The 12,657-nt window shown below is 41.2% G+C and overlaps 1 pseudogene; it reads left to right on the forward strand.

Moving 5' to 3' along the window:
• Positions 1–1,104: 1,104 nt before the first annotated feature.
• Positions 1,105–7,246, forward strand: LOC101276604 (serine/threonine-protein kinase PAK 1-like; annotated as a pseudogene).
• Positions 7,247–12,657: the final 5,411 nt, after the last annotated feature.

The following is a 12,657-nucleotide window of genomic DNA, read 5'->3' on the forward strand; positions in this document are numbered from 1 at the left end:
GTCTTTTCTATATAGAGTATTCAGGGTACAAAACTAACAAGACCTGGGACCAAACCCTGAGGAACAGTGTAAGTGGGTGGTCAGAGAAAGAGTCTTTCAAATGTGATTGAGAAGAAGCTGAGAGAGTAACAGGGAAGAATCAGAGGATGTTTTTTAAGGACAGAATGATCAATGTCATTGAGCCGACAGATTCCGGATTTTAGTACCTCCCAAACCTGCCTCAGCTTTCAGACTGAGGCCAAGCTCTTCCTGGACAGCCCACAGCAAACGATGGAGCTTAACAAGAACATTGAGTAAGTAAGGACACTTCTATCCAGCCCAGGGCTCCTTTAAGGAGCAATTTTTGCCCCAGGACTTCTTGTTGGATTGACCAAGAATTTTTCAGATTTGCATCACCATCTGAAGGCCTTCTATGCTCAAATCCTGCTTCCTCCCCTTTCATACTTCACAGGTGCTATTCCCAAAGAAACCTCTTGCACTGTTCACTCTGTCCACTTCTGACACAGAGATCTTGCAGGAGAAGTTTCCATGGAATTAGAGGAAGTTGAGGAATAAATGCCCAGTAAAGTTTGATACTCACTGGTGAAGAGGAAGAGCGAGGGAAGAAACGAGTGGGACTCGAGTCATTGGGGACTTCACTTTAATAATAGACAGGCATGGGGACTTCCCTGGTGGTCCAGTGGTTAGAACTCTGAGCTTCCACTGCAGGGGGCCCAGGTTTGATTCCTGGTTGGGGAACTAAGAGTCTGCCTGCTGTGTGGTGTGACCAAAAAAAAAAAAAAAAAAGAAGAAGAAAGAAAAAAGAATTGACAGTCATGAAATATTTCGATCTGGTAACTTGAGTGAGTGGAAGGGGTGATATCCCAAGATCCCTGAGAAAAATGAAAGGATGGAATCCTGAGCTTAATAGCCAGAGGAATTCAGCTGAGACAAAAGGAGAAATCACTCTCACACTGTGAGAGGAGGGAAGGAAGAAAGGACTGCATGTAAGTTTGCAGATATAGTAGCAAGTGAGACCATGTGCTGAGAGGGAAGGAAGAGGTGATAGAGTGTGTTCAAGGACAGTAGAGATGGTTTGATGTTAACTGTAGTGAAGGATGGTTAATGGTGAAACACTGGAAGCATTCCAGTTTAAGCCAGGATAAGATAGAGATATTCACTATTACCACTTGTATCAGTAAGGTTCCCAGCCAGAGACAGATGACACAATCAAGTCGAGGTACCGAGAGGAGAGTGGATATTGATGAAGTTTTGGCAGCATATAAGGGAAATTGGAAGATCTAGTGCAACACCCCAGGATGAGTAACCCAGGACACTGTTACCACTCCCAGGACCGAAGTAGGAAAAAGAGGAAAGTTACTGGAACTCAGTAACTTAGAAACTTAGAAAGCTGAGTGGAGAGGCTGGCTTTTAGGAACAGGGACTTTTGATAGGATGAGAGACACCTCCATTCATAGGGACCCACAAGTGGGGAGCTGGGAGAATAAATACTTAGACTTCACAATCCCTAATCCTTCCCTTTTCTTTGTTGGCCAAACCCAACCAAAAGCCAGAGAGCAAAGGAACAGAGTAGGGTGGGGAAGAATGAATTTGGAGGATTATAATATGCCTTACCACATGTAAAAATGTACCATAAAGCTACCAAAAAAGAAAAACAGTGCATTATTGGCTCAGAAATAGGTTATAGAAAAAGCTGGTGAGTCTAAAAATAGGACCAAGTTAATATATGGCATTCATTATATGGTAAAGGTGTATTCAAACTAGTGGCACAAAAGATGAATTATTCATCAAATAATATTTTTGAACAGTTGGCTAGTGATTTAGAAAAGATAAGTTAAACCCCTACTTTTAGATACCTGTAAACTTTAAGATAAATCAACGATTTAAATGTAAAAGAACTTGAAGGGAATCTAAGTGTATATATTTATATTTTGTTGTTTGGAAATTATCACAGGAACTGGAAACTACATTATAATTTAAAACATCTTTAGGGCAAAGAATACCATAAACGAGCTAAAAGATTCATTAAAAAATTAGGAAAAATCCGGGGCTTCCCCGGTGGTGCAGTGGTTGAGAATCTGCCTGCCAATGCAGGGGACACGGGTTCGAGCCCTGGTCTGGGAAGATCCCACATGTCGCGGAGCGGCTAGGCCCGTGAGCCATGGCCGCTGAGCCTGCGCGTCCGGAGCCTGTGCTCCGCAACAGGAGGGGCCACAGCAGTGAGAGGCCCGCGTACCGCAAAAAAAAAAAAAAAAATTTAGGAAAAATTCATAACACATGTCAAAAAATTAATAGCCATAATGTACAAATGAATAAATCTATAAAAAATTAACAACTCGGGCTTCCCTGGTGGCGCAGTGGTTGAGAGTCCGCCTGCCGATGCAGGGGACACGGGTTCGTGCCCCGGTCCGGGAAGATCCCACATGCCGCGAAGCGGCTGGGCCCGTGAGCCGTGGCCGCTGAGCCTGCGTGTCCGGAGCCTGTGCTCCGCAACGGGAGAGGCCACAACAGTGAGAGGCCCGCGTACCACAAAAAAAAAAAAAAAAAAAAAAAAAAATTAACTCAATAGGAAAAAAATCTGTGATAGGTTTTAACAGGCCAATGATATATGAAGAAACACATTGGTAAATAAATATAAAAATACTTCTGGGGCTTCCCTGGTGGCGCAGTGGTTGAAAGTCCGCCTACCCATGCAGGGGACACGGGTTCGTGCCCCGGTCTGGGAAGATCCCACATGCCACGGAGCGGCTGGGCCCGTGAGCCATGGCCGCTGAGCCTGCGCTTCCGGAGCCTGTGCTCCGCAACGGGAGAGGCCTGCGTACCGCAAAAAAAAAAAAAAAAAAAAAAAAAACTTCTGGCTTTATTAATAATCAAAGACATGAACTAAAAGCAACTGTGAAAGGGACTTCCCTGGCGGTCCAGTGGTTAAGACTCCGCGCTTCCACTGCAGGTAGCGCAAGCTCTATCCCTGGTTGGGGAACTAGGATCCCTCATGCTGTGTGGCCAAAAAATTAAAAAAAAAAAAATTCTACTAAAAAATACCAAACACAACTGTGAAATATAATTTCCACATCTATAAAGTTGTGAAAGATTGAAATGACCCATTATTGTAGGAAGTGAAGGAAAACAGACCCTCTAATTTACTGTGGGTATATAAATCAATACAACTTTTCTCCAAGGCAATTTGACACACTGTATCAAAATATAAAATGTATACAGCTTTTGACCCACCAATCTCAATTCTAGAATTTATTGTAAGGAGTAATTGCACAAATGCAAAATGTTGTATCTGTTAGGATGTCCATTTCTTGTTTTCTTTATTTTAGCCCCCTCCCAATCCATTAATATGGGACTAGACAGAAAAATTAAGATACAATCCTATGGTGGAATACTCTGTGGCCATTAAAATTAATATATGTTTCTATATTAATTCATGTGAAAATATATGCACACGATCTCTCAGTGAAAAAGATAGCATGTATAGAATAATCCTATTGATTTAAAATTGACTACTAAGCATAGTAATCTGGAATCACAGTATCTGGAAAGATAGTCACAAAATTGTTAGCAGCAGTTATCATTTTTTGGGTATTTTGGGTACTTTTATTCTTATTTGGCTTTTTCTGTGCTGTATGAATTTTTAATTTTAATTTTAATTTTATTTTATTTTTGAATTTTTAAAGTGAATATGTGTAATTTTACAAAATATATATATTTTGTAGATACTTGTAAGTATAGTAATTACTTAAAGTACAGCTTTTTTGAAACATATTATAAAGGAAGAAATGAAATAGTTTATGTGAAGGTTAGAAGCAATTGTTATATAGAGAATTACAGGATTTCAGCAAATCCTTGACAGTGCAGGTAAAACTGGAACTCATACATTTATGTCCCCGACATTAGTGATGATCTCCAATAGAGCTCAGTGGCTCTATAGTCTGTCTTCTAAACGCTGTCCTTTGAATATCAAGAGCCAATCTCATGAACTCAGATTATAGAGTTTTACCGTCACGCATAGTGTAAGGAGCATGCAGAACATGATGGATAGGAAAGCCCTTTCAGACAGGAAGAGGAAAGAGAAAGTTTTACGTGATAAGAGAAAATGAGACAGATTAGCAGGGCTGCAACCTGAGAGAAGATAAGCATAATTGAATCCTGGAATAGGAATTTGATGAGCCATCATTCTCGGCCTTGGGCAAAGGAGGGTGTAGCAAGACGATAGTAAACCCAGATAGCTTGAGGGAGAATTTGAGAACATCCAGGCTTGTAATCAGCCTCATGGCTTTATCTATCATAGCTCTGGAATGATAAATTAACAAGGGCCCTGGGAGGATTCTAGAGCAATGGGCCTGAGATACAGTATTATTCAAAGCCTATGACCTTCATATGCTACTTTTTTTGTTTGTTTGTTTGCACCATGTGGCATACAGGATCTTAGTTCCCCAACCAGGGATGGAACCCGCAAATGGAGTCTTAACCACTGGACCACCAGGGAAGTCCTATATGCTACTAAATGGTAGAAAGCAGAGATGCTGCAAGGACTGTAAACATTCTACACCCAAATTCGAATGTGGGCATGTGTTGGGGGGAGTTTACCACACCAACAAGCAAACAATCCTTGGACCACAGCTGCGTGTCCTACAATTCAGCTCCATTCTGACACTATCTACCGGGAGACAGTGTCAGATTCCACAGGTTAAGGGTTCATTTCTACAAGACTGTCCCTCACACCAACTCTCTGCCCAGCTTAAGATGCCAGTCGCAAGTCCAGACTGTCATCTGTACTTCTGACTATAAATCAGAGGTTCCCATGCCCCGCCCCCACTTGTGTTCAATTAATTTGCTAGAGCAGCGCATGAAACTCGGAGAAGCATTTTACCTACTAGATTACTGGTTTATTATAAAATGATGCAATTTAAGAATAACCAGATGGAAGAAATGCATAGGGAAAGTTATGGGGAAATGGCTCGGAGAGTCCATGCCCTCTCTGAGCCCACTACGCTTCTCAAATCACCTGTTCACCAACTCAGAAGGTTTTTAAACCCTGTCCTTTGGGGCTTTAGTGGATGCTTCATTACACAGGCATGATTGATTCAACCATTAGTCATTGGTGATTGATTCAACTTCCAGCCTCTAGGGAAAGGCGGGGGTGGGGTGGGGTGGGGGGCTGAGAATTCCAACCCTCCACTCACAGAGTTGGTTCCCTGGTAACCAGCCCCACCCTTCAGTGCTTTCCCAAAGTCACCTCATTAACATAACAAGACACACCTGTATCTGCTCTCGTCAGAGGAAATGCCAAGGGTTTTAGGAGCTCTGTGCCAGAAACAGGACAAAGAACAAATACGTATTTCTTATTATAAATCACAATATCACAGACTGAAAGATCAAAGTGGCTTGGGCTGGGAAAAGAAAGCTGTAGTTGGTGAAGAACTTACACCTGGAGGATTGTCCCCGCGATGGGCACAGTAGCCATCATTAGTAGTTACCATGCAGGACCAGACAGTCCTCAGTAGATGCCAGGGCTGACGACTGAGGACACACTACACTGGAGGTAGGAGAAGACCCAGAGCAGCCAGTCCAGTGGAACTATAATGCAAGCTACACATACAATTTACAGTTTTCGAGCAGCCACACTAAAAAAGTTAAAAATAGGTGAAATTAATTTGAATAGTTAACATTTATTTAACCCAATATAAGGCAAAATATTTTCATTTTAACTTGAAATCAATATAAAATATTAAAGAGATAGTTTATGTATATACTTTTGGGTACTACACCTTGGAAAGCCAGTATGTATTTTACATTTACTGCACAGCTCCATGTGGCCCGTCCACATTTCCAGTGATCGGCAGCCACCCATGGCTAGTGACTATTGTGTTGGATGGCACAGATCAAGAGAATAGGAGGTAGACTAAAGGCCCTTCTTCCCGCCATCATTAATACATAGAAGCTTCCTTCTCTACTCAGCAACAATCTTGGCAAGGAAGAGCGGGGAGAGGAGACCCCTCTGGCTGTAAGAAATGTCTTTGATAGGAAGTTAAAATTATGGATTGATTAAGAGACTTTTAACTGGAGGTAACCGTTAATTTTTTTTTTTTTAATAAACAAGAGAATTTTATTTCTCACAGTTCTAGAGGATGAGAAGTCCAAGATTAAGGCCCTGTCTGGTGTGAGCCCACTGCCTGGTTCATAAATGGCCAACTCTTTGCTGTGTCCTCACATGGTGAAAGGAGCAGGGAGCTCTCTGGGGTCTCTTTTTTATTTATTTTTTTAATTGGGGTATAGCTATTTTACAATGTTGTGTTAGTTTCTACTGTACAGTGAAGTATACAGCAGGCTTTTATTAGTTATCTATTTTATACATATTAGTATATATATGTCAATCCCAATCTCCCAGTTCATCCCAACACCCCCTCCCCCCACCTCCTGTTTCCCCCCTTGGTGTCCATACATTTGTTCTCTCCATCTGTGTCTCTATTTCTGCCCTGCAAACCAGTTCATCTGTACCATTTTTCTAGATTCCACATATATGCGTTAATATATGATTTGTTTTGCTCTTTCTGACTTACTTTACTCTGTATGACCCTCTCGAGGTCCATCCACATCTCTACAAATGACCCAATTCCGTTCCTTTTTATGGCCGAGTAATATTGCATTGTCCTTTGACAGACATGGTAACAGAAACCTGCATGGATGAAGGCCAGATTGCAGCTGTGGGCCGTGAGTGCCTGCAGGCTTTGGAGTTTCTGCATTCGAACCAAGTTATTCACAGAGACATCAAGAGCGACAACATCCTGTTGGGAATGGATGGCTCTGTCAAGCTAACTGATTTTGGATTCTGTGCCCAGATCACCCCAGAGCAGAGCAAACGGAGCACCATGGTGGGAACACCATACTGGATGGCACCAGAGGTTGTGACACGGAAGGCCTATGGGCCTAAGGTTGACATTGGTCCCTGGGCATCATGGCCATCGAAATGATTGAAGGGGAGCCCCCATACCTCAGTGAAAGTCCTCTGAGAGCCTTGCACCTCATCGCCACCAATGGGACCCCGGAGCTTCAGAACCCAGAGAAGCTGTCAGCTATCTTCCGAGACTTTCTGAACCGCTGTCTTGAAATGGATGTGGAGAAGAGAGGTTCAGCTAAAGAGATGCTGCAGCATCAGTTCCTGAAGATTGCCAAGCCCCCCTCCAGCCTCACTCCACTGATTGCTGCAGTAAAGGAGGCAACCAAGAACAATCACTAAAACCACATTCACCCCAGCCTCTTTGTGCCAAGGCTTCTGTGAAATAAATGCTCATTTTGAAGAAAAAAGATGTGGTATATGTACCACATCTTCTTTATCCATTCTTCTGTTGATGGACATTTAGGTTGCTTCCATAACCTGGCTGTTGTAAATAGTGCTGAAGTGAACATTGGAGTGCATGTGCCTTTTTGAATTATGGTTTTCTAACTTTATCTAGAGACTAAGTTTTTCTTCAATTATCAGTGGCAGTGGGGACTCAAAGACAAGATGAGATTATTTGAAATAAAGAAATGTATAATCTGCTGTACATCTAAGTAGTATTGGGTACATTTCAACCCATATTACAAAAGTTTGGAGAATTGTTTTTACTGTCTGGGAACCTAGACCTTATTAAGCATATTGAAAAAGTAAGTCACTATTCATCTCACTGGATTTAGGCATGGTTCTACAGCAAGTAAGGAAGTATTGCTTGAACCCTCCAGATGCTTGTAACCTAAAGCCAAGACTACATAACACTGGTCATTACAAGCAAGTCATGATCTTTGGGAATGGGGTTCCTTGCAGGACAGAAGTTTCATAACTAATATGCTTTCAAACAGCACTAATGCAATGCTTTAGAAAAGCTCTTCTCTAAGCCTTTTTTACTACGGTGTTGTACCCACCAGGCTGGCTCTCTCTTCTCTGCCTTTACTTTCCATGTTCCCTGTCTCAAATACCTCTACCCTCCACTCTGATACCTGATTCTATCCACACTTCACAAACCAATGTATGTTCTCTCCTTGCTATGAATCATGCTGGGACTTGTTCAATTTAAATAAAATTTATTGTGTGGTTCACATTAAGTGGCTTAGCTCTTAATTATATACTCTTTTGTATTATTTTCTAGTTGTTTTCTTTGTGAATTTCTCATCTCACCATTAAATTCTTGATCTACTATGGGAAGAAACTTACCTTTCTTTTATATATCTGATGCATTCAAAAAGTGCTGGGCTTGAGATTAATCCTCAAAATATACTTGTTGCTTGAATTGAATCAACTAAATAGTCTATGATGATTCAATTTGAAAATTAAAGTAGCCAAATATAGTCATACTGTCTTAGCATAGAGATGCATTTACAGAATGAGGAGTGCTAACTGCAAACAGATAATTATATGGAATTAATATTCTGGGCATTGCAGAGACAATTTTGATTCTATCTTCTTTGAATATCCCGAGTTGAGAAAAGCTCCTGACTTATATTCTTCCAACCATTGTTCATAAAACTGTTGATCATTTCTTCTTAGCTGCAGTGAGAAAAAAAAATGATCACTATCCGTAAATGATTCTGCTCTTTGTCATTTATTTCTTCCACTAGTTCCTAAAATGTGCCCTTCCTCCTCAAGTATTTTAATATCCAAATGAGTACAGCTCTGGTAGGTATATTTCTCCTGATGAGTCAATGGGATCACTTCCAGTACTACAATGTGCACATCTTTTATCAATGACAATGGGCTGAAACTATTCACCAGAATATGAAATAAAGGCTCACTCCCAATTTTTGGCTTCACTTTTCTTTTGGCCACACCACAGAGCTTGCAAGATCTTAATTCCCCAACCAGGGATTGAACCTGGGCCAAGGCAGTGAAAGCACCAAGTCCTAACCACTGGACCGCCAGGGAATTCCTGTCTTCACTTTTACCATGCTCAAGAAAAGAAAGAGTTTGTCATGCCCACGCAAATGGAGGCAAAGTAAGTAGGGCATATGATGATGTATTACAACTGACTCATTAGGAGAAATATGCCTACCAAAGCAATATTCCATGTGTTTTACACACACACACACACACACACACACACACACACACACACGTTTTAATATGAAATACTTCAGAGACAACAGTGCTATAATACATCAGTGCTACTCAAAGCAGTGCTCAAGGAAGTATGCGTCTAATACTCTGGGGAGTCGTTTAAGTCCTTCTGGCACATTGTAAGATAATAAAGATATCTAAATAAGTTTATAGCCTCAGTTCTGATTTTGGATGACTTCACAAAACCTTGAGTTTATCATTTGTTTTTAATCATAGCCCTTTAACATTTGTCAGGCACATGGCTTTTTCTCGTTTCATCTTGAGAATTTTGATGTTGATATTCTGTCATTTAAAATCATCTTTATGCTGTTTATTTTTGTGTGTGTGCTGAAATAATAATTCTTTGACTAGAAAGGCTTGTACACTTTAGATGGGGAATTCAGTTCAAAGGGAACTGGGCTTGGTCAAAGAAATAGATACTTTAGTAATTGTGATATCTATAGATCCACAGAGTTAGAACTTCTCAGAGGCTTCAAGGAATTATTTCAAAGCTGAGTAATTCTTTTAAATGTGTTTAGTTTTTTTAAAAAAGGAATTTTGCCTTTTTAAAAAAAATTTATTTATTTATTTATGGTTGTGTTGGGTCTTCGTTTCTGTGCAAGGGCTTTCTCTAGTTGCGGCAAGTGGGGGCCACTCCTCATTGCGGTGCGCGGGCCTCTCACTACCGCGGCCTCTGTTGTTGCAGAGCACAGGCTCCAGACGCGCAGGCTCAGTAATTGTGGCTCACGGGGCTAGCTGCTCCGCGGCATGTGGGATCTTCCCAGACCAGGGCTCGAACCCGTGTCCCCTGCATTGGCAGGCAGATTCTCAACCACTTCACCACCAGGGAAGCCCTTAAACGTGTTTTTTAAAATATGTATTTCTTTATTTTGACTGCGCTGGGTCTTAGTTGTGGCATTCGGACTTCTTAGTTGCGGCATGCATGCAGGATCTAGTTCCCTGACCAGGGATCAAACCCGGGCCCCCTGCATTGGGAGCGTGGAGTCTTACTCACTGGGCCACTAGAAAAGTCCCTAAAAGCTGAATAATTTCTTTATGTGGGTTCAACAATGGGGAATAATATGGGCTAGTAGATTAGGCAGGTAGATGGCAATGTTTTGGAGTGAAGAACTATATACAAAAAAATAGGGCTTCCCTGGTGGCATGTGAGCCATGGCCACTGAGCCTGCACGTCCGGAGCCTGTGCTCCGCAACGGGAGAGGCCACAACAGTGAGAGGCCCGCGTGCCGAAAAAAAAAAAAAATATATATATATATATATATATAATGGAGTATGTTAAAACTATTAACATAATAGCTAATTATGTTATGTTATGCAGCTATTCATTTCACAAATATCTCTTGAGGGTTTCCTATGTGCCAGCAGTTTCTTAAATGGTAGGTAAGCTGTGACGAACAAGACAGACGTTGTTCCTAGGGAATTACCTGGTAGTCCAGTGGTTAGGACTCTACGTTTCCACTGCAGGGGGCAGGGGTTGGATCCCTGGTCAGGGAACTAAAATCCCCACATGCTACGTGGCAAGGCCAAAAAAAGACAGACATTGTTCCTAAACTTGGGAGTTGAGAATTTAGCAGATACTTGATAATTGAATGGAGAAATAAAGTTCTTACTCTTATCTTAGGTGACCGGAGGTTTGCTGGTACATGCAATGTTCCTTAGAGTGCGGCAAATAAAACATCAATTTAGTTTCCTTTTTCAAATTCCATGTAAATGGAAATGAAGGTTTGAGTCAGGTACATTACATCCTATAATATTACATCCCATAATATTTAGCTTCATAACAAAGGAAGCATAAAATCTCAAGTCCTTGGCTAGTTTAGGGGTTTAAAGTGCAGACTGATGGCTTGAAGGTTTGTTTAGATTCCTTTTCAGTCTAAATAATGTTTCATAAGAGACGCTTCTTTTTTTAAGCTGTCAAAATTAGGCTTGGGGAAAGTGCATACTCCTTTTCATATCTCATCCTTCACACATTTCTAGAAACTTAGATAAACTTTTAAGTATTGAGAAAACATGAGATTTTTTTTTTAAGTCTTGATTCTTTGATACCCTCGGACAACTAAGATATTGACTAGGATCAAATATGAGGTTGAGGGAGCATGTTATGTCCATACAGCAAATAGATAACAAGTATCTCTTAAGAGTGTTGCTAGTTTTATAATCTTCTTTATAGTCCAGATAAACTGTGGATATGACCTTCATTTGAATCTGAAGCATGTTGCAAGTCAGCACAGAGAACAAATGTAAACGTTTAGAATTTTTTTAAAGAAAAATTGCCACGTTTGCAAAAGTTATTGCTTTGAAGTTTTTTGTTTTTAGATAATGCTCTATGTAGAATCAAATCTTTTTTTTCTTTTTTTAAAAGATTTATTTATTTATTTTTGACTTCATTGGGTCTTCCTTGCTGCACTCGGGCATTCTTTAGTTGCATCAAGTGGGGGCTACTCTTCGTCACGGTGAGCAGGCTTCTAACTGCGGTGGCTTCTCTTGCTGTGGAGCACGGGCTCTAGGCACGTGGGCTTCAGTAGTTGTGGCACGCGGGCTCAGTAGTTGTGGCTCACAGGGTCTAGAGCGCAGGCTCAGTAGTTGTGTCGCACGGGCTTAGTTGCTCCACGGCATGTGGGATCTTCCTGGACCGGGGCTCGAACACGTGTCCCCTGCATTGGCAGGTGGATTCTTAACCACTGTGCCACCAGAGAAGCCCCTAGAATCAAATCTTGAAAAAAATAAAGAAGGCAAATGGAAGGAACATCAGTAAGTGTATAAGGGTATAATAAAAAATAAATGAACATCAACTGTTTGTCCTTACCAAAGGCAACTAGATCTGAGTCTAATAAGCAATGTTCTCCAGTCAATGAAAATGAAATGGCATAAATCATGACCTAGGTGTGGAAAGGAAACACAAAGGAGAATAAGGAGACTTTACAAGAAAGATCTCACTCTTTAATATATTTTCCTTGTTTTTACTTTCTCCAAAGAGAACAAGCAAGGAGTTTCTTCAGCATCTTAGAGTATGGCTGGCATGGGAAGCAGCAATCCCTATGTAGGCAGAACACAAGTAGGCTGTGGGGTTTCCTCAAATAACCTAAAGCAGAAGCCAACAGTGGTCATGTCCCTCCTCTCCCCTCTTTCTCTTCCCTCTTCCTCTATCCCTCTTCCCCAATTCTGTGGACAATAGAATTTTTAAAATTGAAATTTGATGGTATCCTTGACCTGCTTGAATTCCTTAATGGTTTGCGATTGCTCTTCAGATAAAATTTAAAATCCTACAAATTTCTGCATGATCTGGCACTCACCTCTCCAGCTTCATTTTCTACCTTTCTCTGCCTTCCCCACTGAGTTTCAAACTCAATGACCTGCTTGCTGTTTGTCAAATAAACAAAGCTCTGTGATCCTTCAGAGTATCACTGTTTCCGTCTGTGTGGGAAAATCATTACCACCTCCAGCCCTCCCCAGGCTACCACTGCCAGCTAGTTCCTCCTCAACCTTCAAGTCTCAGCTTTAGCGGCTCGCCAGCCTAGGTTAGACTACATATTATTATCCTTATTATTTTAATTAATTAA

Source organism: Orcinus orca, chromosome 3, assembly GCF_937001465.1.
Source record: "Orcinus orca chromosome 3, mOrcOrc1.1, whole genome shotgun sequence".
Taxonomy (NCBI): domain Eukaryota; kingdom Metazoa; phylum Chordata; class Mammalia; order Artiodactyla; family Delphinidae; genus Orcinus; species Orcinus orca.